This window comes from Pan paniscus, chromosome 8, assembly GCF_029289425.2.
Source record: "Pan paniscus chromosome 8, NHGRI_mPanPan1-v2.0_pri, whole genome shotgun sequence".
NCBI classification, from domain to species: domain Eukaryota; kingdom Metazoa; phylum Chordata; class Mammalia; order Primates; family Hominidae; genus Pan; species Pan paniscus.
Genome location: NC_073257.2, coordinates 64,853,360 through 64,871,307, shown reverse-complemented (window position 1 = coordinate 64,871,307; position 17,948 = coordinate 64,853,360). Strand labels below are relative to the sequence as shown.

The 17,948-nt window shown below is 34.6% G+C and overlaps 1 long non-coding RNA gene across 1 annotated transcript; it reads left to right on the top strand.

Annotated features, from left to right (window-relative positions):
• The first annotated feature begins 808 nt into the window (after window positions 1-808).
• Window positions 809-17,642, top strand: LOC117974600 (uncharacterized). The gene is made up of 3 exons (XR_004664668.2): window positions 809-3,771; window positions 13,453-13,562; window positions 17,518-17,642. It is a non-coding gene; the product is annotated as an uncharacterized LOC117974600 (long non-coding RNA).
• Window positions 17,643-17,948: the final 306 nt, after the last annotated feature.

The following is a 17,948-nucleotide window of genomic DNA, read 5'->3' as shown; positions in this document are numbered from 1 at the left end:
CCAGGTTGTTACCTGAGTAATTTAGCAAATAACTATTTATCTAAGTGGAATGATTGTGCTACAAAAGTTATTTAGTTAAATACTGGTTTTCTTTATATTACTAATTAGGTTTATTAGGTATGTGAATACTCAGGAGAGTATACTTTGGTCTGAAACTGTAAATAGTACATTTGTTTGTGCTATTTTGCAAAGCTTAATAAAAACATGCAAAAGAAACTATGAGTATTAAATTGAGAAATCACCATTAACTGACATATACAAGACAACTGACCAGTTCTTCCACACAAATATACTTAACCAGAACGATATGAAGTATCATGGAAAAATAAATTATGTAGAAGGAAGTCATGTACTTTCCTCTGAGAATACTGTATTTATATTGGAAAATCCTATACACAATAAAACATAGACTATCATAAGACCATTTGTAATCAACCTCTCTAGTAGTTCTGGGAAATGAAGAGATTGTCAAAAACTTGGAGAACTGAGGAAAGTCTGTGGAAACAGTAGAACTTAATATAGGTTTAAAAGACTGTTTTGTATAATAAGACCTTGTATACCCTGCATGGCTCTTGCCACAATGGATTGCCCAAATTGATAATTATAGCCAAACTTCAGTCTTCCCAGTTAATTATATTTTCCCATGTCCTCTGGATATCTGAGCACACAAGGAAGTTTGAGAAACAACAAAGTGTGGAAAGCAAGAGCAAACCAAGTCTTGTAGAGGAAGTAGTATCTTAGGGAAAAAGAGGTCTCAATTTCCTCTCTGCCATAATCTCACTGTGTTTTGGGGAGGTATTTACAGCAATCTATGTCTCCATATCTTAACAATAGAGATTGGGTTAAGGCCAACGATTTTTAGAAGATGAATGGGTGGAGAGCAAAATGTTTCATAGTGTGGGGGCAGATACTAAATCCTCTGGCAGAGGGAAGTTTCTAACTATTCCAAGAGACAATCTTACAAGATACTCTAAAAAGCTTTTAGTCACCAGCCCCACCCGCCTGTCCCTTCCTTGTCCAACACATACAGCTGGAATTAGGATTACTTATTGTGAAGGGGAGGGGCATAGGCCTGGGGATAGAGTGGAAATTAGAGAATTACTCTTTTATTTCTCATTCCACTTTCTCAGTTCAAAATTTATTTGTAATTCCCTGTGTTTCATCTTCAAGAATATTTTTGGGCACAGAGATAAACTCCAGTGTACTTTTGAATGAAATATCAGAAAACTTTTCCACTTGATCTAAAAACTAACTTTGATAATGTTTTATGATCACAGTGCAGAGCAGGTAATTCACGTCTACATGATCTCCTGCTGAATGAATTTGTAAATTGTCGTTCTACAGCACACCTTTTAAAGATATCTTCAATCTTTGACTATAGTAAACGTAAAATTGATATTAATTTGTTAAGGATTTTCTCCATTAAAGTCTCTTTCTTTTTTTTTTTTTTCTTGTTCCCTAGGTAAAGTGCAATGGTGCTATCTCGGCTCACCGCAACCTCAACCTCCTGGGTTCAAGCGATTCCCCTGCCTCAGCCTCCCGAGTAGCTGGGATTACAGGTGTCTGCCGCCACACCTGGCTGATTTTTTGTATTTTTAGTGGCGATGAGGTTTCACCACGTTGGTAAAGCTGGTCTTGAACTCCTGACCTTAGGTTATCCACCCACCTCGGCCTCCCAAAGTGCTGGAATTACAGGCGTGAGCTACTGCCCCAGCCTAAAATCTATTTCCTGATATTTTTTATTCTTTTCTAGTCAACTAATATTCCAAACTATAACTCTAACTGGACTGGGTAAAAAATAATACCTGAATGCATACTTGCTTTTTTTCCATTGAAAAGAAGAAAGAATCAAAATGGATCCCATTCTTATGGAAGCAGGGTATAGAGTCTACCCTTCAGCTTCTGAAAGGTAACACAGAAATAGCAGTAATCGTTGGAAACTTTTCAGTTGCAAGTGATTAACTTCCTACTTAAAACAGCATAACTTTTTTTAAACAAAAATATTTGAGAGCCTTTGAGGGCATATCACTGAAAGTCCAGGGATACATTTCTTTAGTATGTCTGGGATCCAAGGTGTCACATAATTCCATTAGGATATTATATCTTTCTATTCAATGACTCTTTTTATGTTGCTGGGTGATGGCTGATAACCAAATTTTGACATCGGATTACAGGGAGTGTCTTCCCTAAGAGCTCTGGATCAGATATTCTTACTGTCTCATGTGCCCAACCTGTGGCTTAGAAGAAGATTCAGCTTCACTCCCAACTAGATCATGTAGAATGTTTTCCACAAGAAATAAGGGTTCCATTACCAAAAGAAAGAAAGAGAGAGAAGAAAGGAAAACAGTACGGTATAAGTCTACTACATATGGGCGCATTCCCAAATATGCTGGAATTTCACCACTTAGTCATTGTTATACTTTGTGGCAGCCCCTTCTCTTCCTAAAAATTACATTCAGTTTGCTTTATTTTCTTTCATTTTAAAATTTATTTTATTTTCATTTGTAAATATCTTGATAGAGACAAGGATAAATGGAGTATTGCAAAAGACCCATTTGTATAAGTGCTAATCGTAGTCCAAATTAACTTTCCACCAAGGATAACCAAAGCTCTATATGAAAACCCCATTTTCTAGTATTTCTTTGAGAAAATAGTAGCTAACATAAACTGAACTTTTACTGTGTGTACATTAAGTGCAAAGCACTATGATATGTGACTTACATATATTAACTCATTTACAACTCACAACTATCCTATCTTCATTTTATAGAGAAGACAACTGAGTCACTGAGAGATTAAGTAATTTGCCCCAGTCACACAGCTGAGATTTCAACTATTTTAACTACCTTGTTTAAGTTATGTCAGCCAGCAGTTTACATAGATTTATGGTTTTCTTTTCTTTTTTTTTTTTTTTTTTTTTGGCAAGCTGGAATTTGTGTTTCTGGAGAAAAGGAGTTAATTAAACAGAATAAGCCATATGTGTAGACAAAGACTTGCTTTCTTCTTTTTAGAGCCTAAACTGTCTATTCCAGAAAACCTATTTTAAATAGCACAGACATATTCATTCTCCAGCCTTCAGCAGAATTTTCCTAGCTACGGTGACAAAAATTCTGATATTTTAAACTATTGACTGGTCAAACTCTAAATTCAGTAAATATAGGCTTGTCTCATTGTTAGTATTTCTCTTATTATTTAAAAGTCTCTAAGAATAAATTTTCCTTTTGGAGTTTTGAAGTTATAAACACGTGGTTTTCTTCTTGTGCTTCAATTTCTAAATGAAACCACATGGATAGAGAAATGACTTCACATGACTGGTGAGAAATACCCCAAGTCATTTGCTCCTTCTGCAGTATGGTAATATAGTCCATCTGAATTAGTCTGACATAAAAGGCACTGGAGAGTATTGGTTAGGACTTGATTGGTTGCAAGTAACATAAACTCAAACTTAAGTCCAAAGAGGACTTCATAATGAAGGTACTAGTGTTTTTCATAAACGTGCAATCCAGATTTAAACTGAGTCTCAGGAACAACTGAAACCAAGAGTTCCAGCACCCTTAGGATTTCTGTTCTGTTTCTGCTTTTTCTGTTTTGCTTGTTTATTCATGAGTAATGGTGTTTTTTTTTTTGGTTTTGGTTTTTGTTTTTGTCATCTGTGTTATATAGTAGAACAAAAATACGACCAATACCTAATTTTTATCTTCTTCTCAGACTTACCTGGAATCCTATTTCTGATGCTAAATTTTCAGAGAGAGGTTAACAAGTCCAGCTTGGGTAAGTTGTTTATTCCTGGTCCAATTAGTTGTCACCAGGGAAATGACTAGAGTTGGCTCAGATTTGCTCAGCTACCAACTCTTGGAACAAGTACAAAATAACCCATGTGGGTAGGGGAAGTGGCAGCTCTCAGAATAGGAGGATTCTAGGCAGTCAAAACAATATATCTATAGCACTGAGCCTGAGCTTGCAATTTAAAATCATTTATCTGATTTCTCATTTAGCTGAAAGAGATCTTGAGACTTAATTTTTTTCCAATAGTGTTTATAAAAAGTTAGTACATTTTCTGCAGATTTCAAAATGTAAAAGCTAAACGCTTAACTCCAATAGCTCATATAATGTCAGTGTAAATTATCCTGGTGAAATTTGCAGAAAAATACAAAGAAAATAATTAAATGAAAAAGCACAGAAAATTACAGTCAATAATCTGATCCTTGTTGGTTCTCATCCAAAGTACATCAGTTGATGTAATTTTCACCTTTCATTTCTCTTTCTAACCAAAAACAATAATAAAGAACAATGAACAAGCTATTAGAAAAACAGCTGGAGGAAAAAGGAGAAGAGAAAGAAAAAAGGGAGGGAAGAGAGGAAGGGGAAAAGGAGAAAGATTCCAATACAATTTATGGATAATTGTATGATCTGTTGATATGCTTTTTTTTTTTTTTAACAAATACTGCATTTTCCTCAACCTGGATAGCTATAACATTTCATCTTTAGTACCTAAGGGAAGAAAGACGACATTGAAGAGAAAGAGAGATGGGAGATGTTTGTCAATATTTGGGTTTTGAATTTCAATTTTCTTGTTCTGAGAAATAAAATATTGTCTAGAAAAGACATGGGGCATAAAACTTATACCTTAAATAATAAAGGACATTTTTCCTTATGTTCTCCCAGCTGAAACCCTGCCACAAGGTTAAGAACCTAAACCAAGCTGGTTAAGAACAAAGGGAAAACAATATTTAGATGTCGGCTTTTCATTTTCTCTATAAAGGCTTTCCTGCCCTTCCCCACACCTTCAGGCTAAGTAGGAAGGAGAACGTTAGAGCCACCAGATTTATTTGTGGGTTTTGAAGTCAGGTGGTCCTATATATCACTTTTGGAATAGAGGCTGGGAAGAGACAAGCCCCATAGGGTTCCTCTGAACTCTGTTTACCTTGGGGAGGTCGCATGTCCACATGCACCCAAGAAGGATATGGAAATGGATGAGACAACCCAGGGCTGGAGAGCCCACGCTGTGGAATGAGAAGCACATGGCTGACTTTTTCCGGAATAAGGAAGACAAGGCAGAGATCTTCTTGGATTGACAAACAGAGGTGGGATAAGAATTTCTCAGCTGATGCTGGTGTATACAAATGACTTGAGGGAGATTTATGTTCCCCCTTCCACTCCTGCTCTCAATGCCTTTGCTGTCTATCAACATCCTAGAACTTAGACACTAGACTTAGGGAAAAGTTTGGGTGAAGGAGGGGTGGCTTCAGTTGCCTGAGGAAACTCCGATTACAATGAGATTATTTTAAACTGATTGTGATTAAGAGTCTGCCACTAATGGAACAACATAGGCTTGAAACAGAAGTAAAGTTATAACAAATACAGAAAATTTGATTTTTTGAACCATATGTTTTATACTAAAATTTGTAGCCATTACTTATTGAATAGCAGAATTGAGAAAATGATACCTATCAACAATTTTTCACCTATTTTTCCCCAGTGAAGTGTGTTCTCTTAACCAGAGGTAAAAATAGTCATTTAAAAATAATCCTAATGCCCACCAATGGGATATTTGAGTATTTCTCCCTTGTTCTAAAACCCTGGGAACCAAATTCCCTGACATTTTAATTGTTGGCTGTATATTCAAATGGAGTTATGTCATTTGCTAGAAATTTTTATTTGCTCCTTTGAGATTTAGTCCTACTTGCTGTTTAATATATGCATCTTTCTTCTTTTGTCTATTTATTTTCTTCACTTCCTCTGACCTTCTAGTACTTAAACAGCATCACTAGAACGAGACCTCCTTGTATGCTATTCCTTAGTCTGCCAGTGATAAAAAAGAATCATTTAAGTATACTTCCATAGAGGCCACATGTGTACCATGTATAGTGCTTAATATAAATCATGAGGAGACGGCCTCCAGCATCCTATGTAGTCTTGAACTTGGTATGCTATAATAGGTAGTCTTTGATCCAAGGAAACCCACAATTGAATTAGCAGAGATGATTTCTTTTTTGCTTTCTTCTCTTTCTCATGCCCTTGCTAGATCTGTATCTCAGAAAACTGTATCCCTAGAGACATATGAGGAATCATTCTATTTGCAATGTCTGCAGCATCTCTGACTTAGTAAGTGACTATTAGCAAGGGAAAGTAACAAAGCTAGACAGTTCAAGAGAATAAAACTTGTCATGGCTCTATGGTAATAGTCTTTCATTAGTCCAGGGTGGAGAATAGAACAAAATGATCATAATAACCAAGCGATAAATCAGATTATGGTAAGGATCCCTCTCTACCATACTGACATTTAGATTTAAATTTTGCTTAATTGAACTCTAGCCTTAAATGGCCTAGGAGGCTAGTGTTATATGGAAGATATTTATAACAAACCTCCCAGCTTAGAACTTTTGGTCTAAGTTATCTGTTGGCCCTGCCTTTCTGCTGCTATCAAGCTTCCAGAGAAAAAAAAAAGGGACCAGGAAGCCATCCAAGAAACCATAAGCAAACGTGACTTAAAATGATGGGTTATAAATGGCAGCTTTTTAGGTGTTCTGCAAGCTCCATATGAATACAAATTATACCTAAACTTTTCTTGGGTAGCTGTCCCCCAACATTTTAATTTAATTTTTATGTTTTGGCTTCATCTTATTTTCAAAAGGATTTAAAATGACTTCTAAGATAAATAAAACATTTTAAATTGATATAAACTAGGAATAGGTAAAAATGAACAAAAAGAAGTATTTGTACATTAAGTGAGTTAGGAATGAGTCTAACTCAAAACTGAACATCAGATGGTCTTATGAATAGACACAACATACGTTCTAAGTTTATAACAAGGGAAGGAAAAAGGGATACCTGATGGGTTAGTTCTATCTGATCAGTCAGTGTGTCCATATGCTCATGACAATTATTTAGAAGAAACAAAAGGAAAAGCATCTGCAGGATCCTCATGTTGGAAAAATCCCTCAGCCTTTGGCACAGAGTTAGATAAATAGTAGGCACTTGAAATAGGCTTACTAGTTAATAGGACAATGACTACTATCTGAAATTATAATTATAAAAAAGAAATGTTTCAAAATGGAAAGAAATTAAAATCAAGGAAGTTAATGCTCTTGTAGTATATTTAAGTACTAAAATGTTCCAGAGCACTGTACTAAATTGCCGGGGGGAGAAAGTACGAGCTCCATCAACCTAATGGGAGAAATAACATAAATCTCTTACCACGAGATGTAAGATAAATGTTAATTTCTATAATGACAAATACAGTACTGTTATATGAAAAGCTCATTGACCTGGGGGCACTACTAAGAAAATGTTTCTCTATTTTTTTTTAAATGTTTTTACAGTATTTTAATAGTTTGAATTCCTAGTGGGGGGGAAATTATCATCTACCCATTTCCAGCAGGGGGCAGAATTACCATGGAGGAGGTAGATGGTATAAAAACATCAGGAAACAAGAAACAAAATCAAGCAGAAAGGTAAAAAAAAAAATAGTTTGTATTTCTTGGACTCTTTCCAAGTTGACAAATATTTATCAATTTTTAAAAGTAACAAAAAGTTCTTCATGAAATATTTAGCTATTGCTACACTATTGTTTACTACCAAAGGCAATTTCTTTCAGCTACACAGTAGGAAGGTTGATTTTTGTGCAATGCTTTACAGTGTCAAGTTCTTACTGTTCCTATATGTCAAGGAGAGCAGTTGAAGCTTTACAATGATTTCTACGAGAAAATGATCCCATGTATGCTTGCTTTCTCATACTGAAGACATCTTAAGCTTTGTTGAAAAGTTCTTATCTTTCTAATTATACCTTCAATCAACGAAATAGAAAATGAAATAGAAAGTTGCAGCCAGTGGAGTGCTGGTAAATGTTTAACAACTGGGTCTCAAAACAAAACAAAATAAAACAAACAAAACAAAACAAAACAAAACAGGGTGCGTGTGTGTATGTGTGTACATCATCTTGTAATAACTTTTGAGTATATAAGAACGTGTAAGCTTTTGTTGATTTTTCCTAACTCTTGTAATCATAGCCAACCCCTAGCTGCAATTGACAAATACATGTGGTTCTGATGTGAATATTGGCTGCGATTTTTCTTTCCTTTTTTATTTTTTTTAACCCATTAAGATAAAAGTGGCCCTGACACGGTGGTTCACGCCTGTAATCCCAGCACTTTGGGAGGTGAAGGCAGGCAGATTGCTTGAGGCCAGGAATTTGAGACGAGTGCGGCAACATAGCGAGACTCCATCTCTCCAAAAAAAAAAAATACAAAGAAAATTAGTTAGGTGTAGTGAAGGGTGCCTCTAGTCCCAGCTACTTGGGAGGCTGAGGTGAGAGGATTACTTGAACCCAGGAGGCGGCAGTTGCAGTAAACGGTGATCACACCACTGCACTCTACCCTGGGCAACAGAGTGAGACTGTCTCAAAACAACAAGTAAAAATTTTAAAAAGATAAACGTGAAACAGCAAGACCAATGTCAGAACTTTCCTCCTTCATCTATTATGTGAGTGATGTATATGCTGAATCAGGTAACAGTTTTTAAGTTAGAAAACTATTTTCTCAATTTTTTGTGCTGCACAGTATAATGTCTCCAGACATGACTCACTTTTAAGTTTAATCTGCATTATTAATGTTTCCTGTATCACTTTCTTAAATAAAGACAATAAACAAAACAATTAATCAAGCCTGATTTATAGCATTTGCCTGCTCTGTGGGTTAAGTGATGTGAATACTCTCACCATGACCCATTTCAAACTACTAATGCAGTATCACTGAACAGAGTTGAGAAGAGATGCTCAATAGCTCATGATTATGTATTATTGCTACCATATAGATTCAGTAAGGAAAATTACCTAGACGACATAGGTGATACTAAAATGTATACAATATTTAGGAAGTGCTGGGTTTTGAGTATTTATTACCTTTGTTTTTTAATGTGATAGGTTATATGTGCCAGCTCCAGAACACCACTAATCACGAGAAACTTTGTGAACTCTTAAGACAAAAGTGTAACACAAAAGGAAATAAAATTAACACTAAAGACTTGGAAATAAAAATGGAGTTAATACATTTCTCCTTTTAGTTCTATTAACACTAAGATTTACAGAAGCGTTAAAAGAAGTGCAATTCCTTAGGTCAATATATTTCATTTCTTGACATGTGGAATCATACCTAGTACATTTGTGTTTTCCCAAGATAAGACATAATATATAATAATCCTTTTGTGTTCCCTCCAAGTAAAGTGATTTATAGGTGAATGAATAGTATTATACCAAAAATGTTTATTAGTATTTTTCAAAAATTATCTTTTTTGAAATATTTTTTTTAATACTTCAAAATTTTCAGAAATGTTTTCTAGCTGGGAAATAAAGATCATCCTAGCCTTCTCTCAGCTTTTTCTGGCTGTCTTCTAGCATATTTATGTCACGGCTATAGCACAAATTGGGGACAGTTCTACCCACAAGAAAATGATTCTGAACAGAATTTCTCAGGTTCATTCTGGCTGGAGAAATTTAGGCCACATGCTGACCCCTGAAGTTAAAGGTGAAGTTACTTTCTATTTAAACTTACGGACTCCATTCAGAAGAATGAAATTCTAAAAACTGTTAGAAAGAGTGGAGCAAAGAATGAAGGCCAGATAAGGAACCAACAAATGCCCATTATATCTTCTACTCCAAAGTCATTAAGGAATACCATTTTTTTAAACATCAAGTTTAAACTTCTCTGCTTTCAAATTCTGCCACATTTTGCCCCACTCTTAACTACCCAACTTTACTTCCCACCAATTTCTTTCTATCCTTGACAGGCCAGTCTCACTCTTCTAGGACTTTATAATGTTTATACCTGGTTTTGTACCTCATTGTCTTCTCTGCATTTGGAAGATTCTTTCCTCTTTCCTCTTTTCCAGTAATTAGCCATTAAGGCCCAATTCAAAAACTTACATTCCATTTTTCTTTCCACTGTGAATGATCACAGTTCAATTCAATTAAGCATTTGTGTACTAAGCAACTAACGTGTATGGTAGAAGATTTCTTAAGAGCATGGTGAGTTGAAGATACTTGTGAGAAATCTACAAACAGCTATTTATGAAGAAGCTGGAAAATTGGAGATCTAGAGTTACTGAGAGTTTAGGACCAAAGATAGAGACTTATCCACATAAGTACTGAAATAGAAAGTTTGCCTAAGCTAAGGCAAGACTATAGAGAAAGAAAAGAAGAGAACTAAAGACAAAATAGACACATAAGAAGTGACGATATGGAGCAAACCACAGCGACTGAGTAGTGTCAGAGAAGAAGAAGGAAAAATCTGTTCACATAAATCAAAAAAGGAAAATATCGATTAAAAAGGAAAATATTCAAAGGCATCTAACACAGTTGAATTAAGTATGTGAACTTTGGTTTTCTGGATCTCACCATTGTCTGACTGTAGTTTCTACTTCTCTTAGTTTCAATGTGATAAAATATAATTTGATTTGTGACTGATCAAACATTGGATGAGATCTACCCCAATCCCATTAGACCTGCTCAGAGGAAAATGGACCTTGTGCTATAAACATAGTAATCTCTTCCCTTTTACAGGGTATATGGCAGACAGTTTCCAAAGATAAGCATATGAAAGAGACATGCCATCCCAAAGTATGTCTTTTTTGGCAATTAATTTCACTATCCAAAACTTCCATTTAACACCCTTCCCCACCAATATGCTGGTCATTAAAAGGACAAAACATATCCTTAGTTGAATATTTAAGTTCAATTTAAAAATGTCTCTTTCTTCCAATCTTTGGTATAATTTGACATGTTCTGTGATTTTCAGTTGTCAGGCATATTAACTTATGAATCACTACTGTATCACTTTAGGACAAGTGAAAACTTTTTGCTTAGACAAAAAAAAAAAAAAAAGGAAAAAGAAAAAAAAAAGAAAAAAGAAAAAAATTACTGAAGCTCAAATCAACTCATTGCCCCTAGCCCTGCCCAAAAGAAGAAGAGAAAAACATCGAGGCATGAAAAAGTGTTTTTCAACCCCTGCTACTCTGTGAGTCACAGAGCTTGATGCCATAAATTAGGCAATTTCTCAACCATAGACTGAATGTTATATCACATAATCACAGAAGTAACAGTATTTTGTATTACTTGTTTAAATTTTGTTTTCTGAAGTATCTTTCTTATAGCATAATGCTAGCAGGTACATTTTAAGGATGTTAAAACTGTATCTATTCAATTCTTGATTTAACAGGGATACTTACTTCTTAAGTAAAATTTCCCCAAATGTGCTTTAGAAACAAAAAGGCATTTATATTTTTACATCAGGGTTGTCAAGGGCTGCAGGGTAGAGGGGAGATATTGACTATAAGTGAGGCATAACAGAACTTTTTGGAATGATAGAAATATTCTCTATTTTGATTGTGGTGGTGGTGATATGATTGCATACATTTGTTAATATACATAAAGTACACATACAAAGGGTAAATTTGATGGTGAGTAAATTACATCTCAAGAAAAGAGATTGAGAGAGAAAGAAAGAATGTGCAGATAAATATAAAATTAAAGTTAAAAGGGTATTCATATTTAAAATTAACTTCTTTCCTGAGCTTCTTAATATAGAAAAAAAAGAGGGAGATTGAAACTTCACCAAAATTACTTTCTCTGAAGAATCTCTGAATTGTATAACTCCCATAATACTGAAAAGTTAAGAAACATGCATTTTTACAGAATTAAAAATACAATGAATTTATGATGTATAAAATATGTAGGCATGATTTAAAAAGAAAACATGGAATATCCTTTTAATCTTAAAAAAATCCAGTTTTGGCTATATTTTTTTCTCAGTCTTTTTATTTAATTCAAATAGGTTTGATTTTTATACCTGTTCTAATTTTAAGTTACTTTGAAATCACACACAGCAAGATACTTTGAAATGCCTTATAATAATTAAGACAAAAATCCTAAACATATAAAAATAACACAATTTAACTTTATTTATTAAATAGTAAGTGTATTGAGCACTTACTATACATGTAAGACAATGTTAGTCACAATTGCAAGGACTTATGAAGATGAGCGAGCTGATCACTGAATTAAGGGAAGAAATAATTGCTTATAAGACAGGTGTTTTAAGCAAGGCTGAGCTCACAGAAAACATACGAAAATGCTGGGGTTGGTTGAAAGTCTGGCTGCAAAGGAATAAATACTACTAAGGCAGAAGAAGCACAAAATATAAATAACAGGAAGTTTGTAAAGAAGAATAGTAGATTGAGGAGGAAGTGGGATTGAGAAAATTTTTGTTTAGGATAGGAGCTAATGAAGATGGAACATCAAAAAGTCACTAAGAGAACATCAGCTACTGCATTGAGAATAATATTCTGATGGGGAGGTTCACCTTGCCAAGGCACTGGGGTACTTCTTTCTCAGAGACAAAAGCAAAAAATAAGATATAATAATATTAAGAATGAGAGGAAGCAGGTATTGACATATGATATAAGAAGAAGAATCTGTACCCCTAGGAAATTCAGGGCTGGATAGCTTTAGAAGCACTAAACACTAAATTGATATGGTGTCCCACCCATACATCCTTACCTAAATCAAAATTTTAGAAAAATATTAAAACACAAATTATTTCTAGTGAAGTTCAACAAAGTTCTGATATTTCACATGATGAATATTTCTGGTACTTTATGTTTGAAATATCAAATTATTTCAAAAGAAATGATGTTTAGTGGTTAGTGTCTGTGCTTTGCTGGTACCTCAATTCATGCCTAGACTCTCTGTTGAGTTTCCAGCAATAGAATTTGGGCGGTTGTTTAGACCATGTGCCAAGGATGGCATCACCTGAGAGAGTGAGTGAGTGGACAAAGTGATGAGTCTAGTGTTCAATTTATTTAGTCATTTGATTGGTCACTCAGAGATCAATCAAACTAACCAAACTCACAAGATTCCATTACACAATGAAAAAGCAAATACAATAATAAAGAGAAATGTCGCAAGCAACCAAGATATGCTCATTTTAAACACACCTTCTCCCTGTGCTATTTGATTTGTAACAGGGATATCCTTTTCCAGTGCTTAATATGTTTGTGTCGGCATTTTTGCCTTCACCAGAGAATCTGATAAACCAGGCAAATGACTGGAAATGTACAAAGTAAACATAGAATCCAGGCATTCATTTCTTCACTAACCATTCACATAACGGGAACTATACTAGGCACCAAGAATGCACTGAAAAATGAAAGCAAATGATCAACCTCATGCATCTTACCACCTAGAAGAGGAAATAAGCACTAAAATCATAATTATAAAATTAGGTTCTATGAAAGAATATTAATAGAGGAATTTACTTAGTTGGTGGGACCAGTGGAGGCCTGAGAAAAGCACATTTTAACTGACATTTTGCTATATAGTCTTTAAGTATATTCTACCCAGCTCATATGCTACTTATAAGGAACAGATATGTTTAATAACTGTAAGTTTGTATCCTACAGATTGAATGTACAGCTGGTATAAAAATGGTGCTTTGTCATCATGAAGAAGGTGTATTCTGGGATCAAACCACCTGGCTGGAGATGCTTACTAACCTCAGTTTCTTCATCTGGTAAGATGAACATATTACATACCTTGCAAGTTATTGTCAAGATGAATTGTGAGAAGAAATTAGTATAGTGCCTGGCTAAATGGTAAATGTTCAATATGGATGATTGCTATTGTTATTATTATGGTTAACATCAAGTTTCTCCTCTGAAAGTGCTGAATAAATCTTGCCAATTTTTGTTCTCAGGAAGGTGCCCTTTTTGTAATGAAAACTGGGACAATTCCTTGTTGTTGACACGTTTTTTTCTTGAATAATGTTACTATCAGATCAAATTATAGACTTTGGCTTCTGAGCATTTTATATTTTATATTTATTCTGACTTCTTCAGAAATCTGACCTGTACATTATAATTTTGCTAGTTTAATTGCATTGAGAAAAATAGGCATTATATTAGAGCTTAACAGCATTGATTCTGGACCCAGCCACTTGGGTGGGAATTCCAGCTCTACCACTTGTTATGTGAGTGGCCTTGAATAAAAAACTATCTGTGGCTCAATTTCATTATATATATATATATATATATATATATATATATATATACAAAATTTTGTATATATATATACATATATATTATATACAAAAATAATAGTACTTACCTCATGGTTTTGTTATAAGAAATAAATTAGGTAATTATATAGAGCACCTGAAACCTTATCTGGCTCTTAAATACTGTTATGTATGGTAGCTATTATTATGTTTTTATGTTTTCATTCAATCCTTCTAACAACTGTCTGCATTAAGTAGGAATCTTTAATGAAATATAAGGTCCATGTAGACAGTTATATTTAGTCCTTGTCAATTAATCTATCACCAGTACTTACAACAGTATGTATTTAAAATATATATCTTTGTTCATTGGATGAATGAATGAATAATGAATGAGTCTGCATGTTGCAGATAAGGAAATTACAGCTGAAAGGGATTTGATGATTTGTGCAAAATATAGCTAGCATGTAACAGGGTCAAGATTTGGACCTAAGTCTGTTTGACTATAAAATACGTATGTTTAATGACACAAATTTGTGGTGGAAACACTTGGTTAAGCCTTGATCTTTTTGTAGTACTGCTAAGTTCTGGAAGAGGAAAAGGCAGATAATGGAAATTACCATTGCTAGGAACTAATATGGTAAGGCAGATGAATGAAAGGGGTCCAAATGTGGTTTGTGGAGCACCTGCATCCTACTCCAAAGGATATTCCAAATCAGCATCTATTAGGATAGGGTTCTGGAATCTGTGTTCTTAGTAAATACTCTTGCAATTCTATGTTCACTAATGTTTGAGAAGTCCTGGGGGACATGTTCTGAGTACACTGAAATAGTGGGCATTCAAAAGCAATTGTAACAGAAGCAAAAATTGACAAATGGTATCTAGTTAACCTAAAAAGCTTCTGCACAGCAAAAGAAACTATCAACAGAGTAAACAGACAACCCACAGAATGGGAGAAAATTCTTGCAAACTATGCATCTGACAGAGGTCAAATATTCAGCATCTATAAGGAACTTAAACATATTTACAAGAAAAAAACAAGTAACTCCATTAAAAAGTGGGCAAAGGACATGAACAGGCACCTCTCAATAGAAGACATATATGCAGCCAAAAATCATATTAAAAAAAATCTCACTATCACTAATCACTAGAGAAATGTAAATCAAAACCACAATAAGGAGGGCTGGGTCCTGTGGCTCATGCCTGTAATCCCAGCACTTCGGGAGGCCAAGGTGGGCAGATCACTTGAGGCCAGGGGTTTGAGACCAGCCTGGCCAACATGGTGAAACCCCGCCTCTACTAAATAAAAATTAGCTGGTCATAGTGGCACACACCTGTAATCCCAACTACTCGGGAGGCTGAGGCAGGAGAATGGTATGAATCCGGGAGGCAAAGCTTGCAGTGAGCCAAGATTGCACCACTGCACTCCAGCCTGAGCAACAGAGCGAGACTCCGTCTCAAAAAAAAAAAAAAAAAAAAAAAGGTCAAAAAATAACAGATTCTGGCAAGGTACTAGAGAAAAGAATGCTTATACAGTGTTGGTGGGGGTGAAAATTAGTTCAACCACTGTGGAAGACAGCGTGGCATTTCCTCAAAGACCTAAAGACAGAAATACTGTTGGACCCAGCAATCTTATTACTGGGTGTATACCCAAAGGAATGTAAATTGTTCTATTATAAAGACACATGCCCATGTATGGTCATTGCAGCACTATATACAATAGCCAAGACATGGAATCAATCAAATACCCAGCAGTGATAGACTGGATAAAGAAAATGTGGTACATTTATACCATGGAATACTATGAAACCATAAAAAGGAACAAGATCATGTCGTTTGCGGGGACATGGGTGGAGCTGGAGGCCATTATCCTCAGCAGACTAGTGCAGGAACAGAAAACCAAATACCACATGTTCTCACTTATAAGTGGGAGCTAAATGATAAGAACACATGGACACATACAGGGGGAAAACACACACTGAGGCCTTTTGGAGGGTGGGGAGTGGGAGGAGGGAGAAGATCAGGAAAAATAACCAATGGTTACTAGGCTTAATACCTGGGTGATAAAATAATCTGCATAACAAACCCCCATGATACATGTTCACTTATGTGACAAACCTGCACATGTACCCTTGAACTTAAAAGTTTTTTAAAAAACATAAAAAAAGAAATGGTGGGCAATGATGTCAGCAAGTGAAAGGCAAGAAAAGTCAGAATGGAACTGAAAGTATGGTGTCTAATTCTAAGTTTGCAATGGCAGTTACAGGTATCATAATTGCCACCAAACAGCCCTAACATACTCAGTCTTATCTAAACACAAATAGCAGTGTCAAAACTCTAGTCTATACCTCACAATGTCATAAGTATAGGTCACATATATATAACTAGCAAGTAAATCATTTTAATACTTAGTTCCCAATTATCATTGATTATAAATAAGAAATTTAACCTGTCTTTAAAGTCATCTTTCCCCCTGCCCCCAGGACTGGGCCACTTCTGGGTGGGGCAGTGGGTCCCAGATTGGCTCACACTGAGAATGTAAAGTCATCTTTCATTATAGTACTATTTTTAAGCAAGAAGTTTAATATACTTATTATTTCACAAACACATTTATTTTAGATTTGTATAATTTTTTAAATACTCCCATTTTTTAAATGTTGCCAAGAAATAAGCATTGAATTTAGCATTAGGGTGCCCACAATCTTTTACACATGACATTAATTTAGTCCTACTCTTAAGGCTAAAGGGGAAATGTATTTTCAGTTAAGAATTCAATTCACTTGTGCATGATTAGATGGATATTTTGGATGCCATCTTTAGAAACTAAACATTCTTTAACACTGCTTCATAAACACTCAACTGGTCTATTAGCTACTAAATCTGTTTGCATAAAATCAATCTTCAGATATGTCAGTGATGTTAAAGAATTCTTTAAGATAATTGTCACTCTCTTACAAATGGAATGATTCTAAAATTGGTTTTAAAATTCATAATTGGCGCATTTTATGTAACCTAGGTATTTGTCTACCCTTTCTACTATTTAGTGTCATGTTGGTAAATATTCAATTGTATTCTGTTTTTAAACTTCTCTTCTTGGCCTTTTGATGTTTTATTCTATGCAATCTATCTTTTACTTCTTCTCCTTTCCAGGGAGCTTCTGACTATTTTGCTTCTCACTCAAAAATTTAATGAAGCTGCTGTCTTGTAAATTATTATCAATTCCATTTGCCTTGGGTCCCTATTTTTTAATATAGTTGCCCATTCTGGTAACTCTGTCCTAATTTTATTTCCAGAAACATGCAACTGGTAGAGTTTTCAAAAACATTTTCTTTGTCTACTTTCGTTTTAAAATTTTTTAATTTATGCAGCACACTTTAAAAGATAGAAAATAATATAATGTGTATATATATGTATGTGTGTGTGTATATATATATACACTAAAATGGATGTTAACATTTTGTCTTTACTTTAGACCTTATCTTTCTAAAAGAATAAGAAGAAGATGATACATATTCCTCTAAAGTCCCAACAGGAACCTTTTCCCCTCACTCCCTCCCCAGAGATGTGTATCATTTCCATGAGTGTCTGTACTTTTACAACATGTGCATATTAATAAACAAAATATGACAAATTATTTTGTCTTAATATTTGCATAAATCTAACCATACTCTACACCACTTTTGCAACTTTCACTATTATATATTTTGAAGATTATCCGTGTTTATGCACATAAGTTTATTCATTTTAACTGTTGAATAGTGTTTCATTATATGAATTAACCATAATTCATCTATTTCCCTGAGTGACAATTAGGTTTCTTTTTGTTTTTATGCTCTGATGAACAATCTTGCAATTATTATCTTTGTATATGTCTTCATGTATAAGAAATTCTCCAGGGTAGAC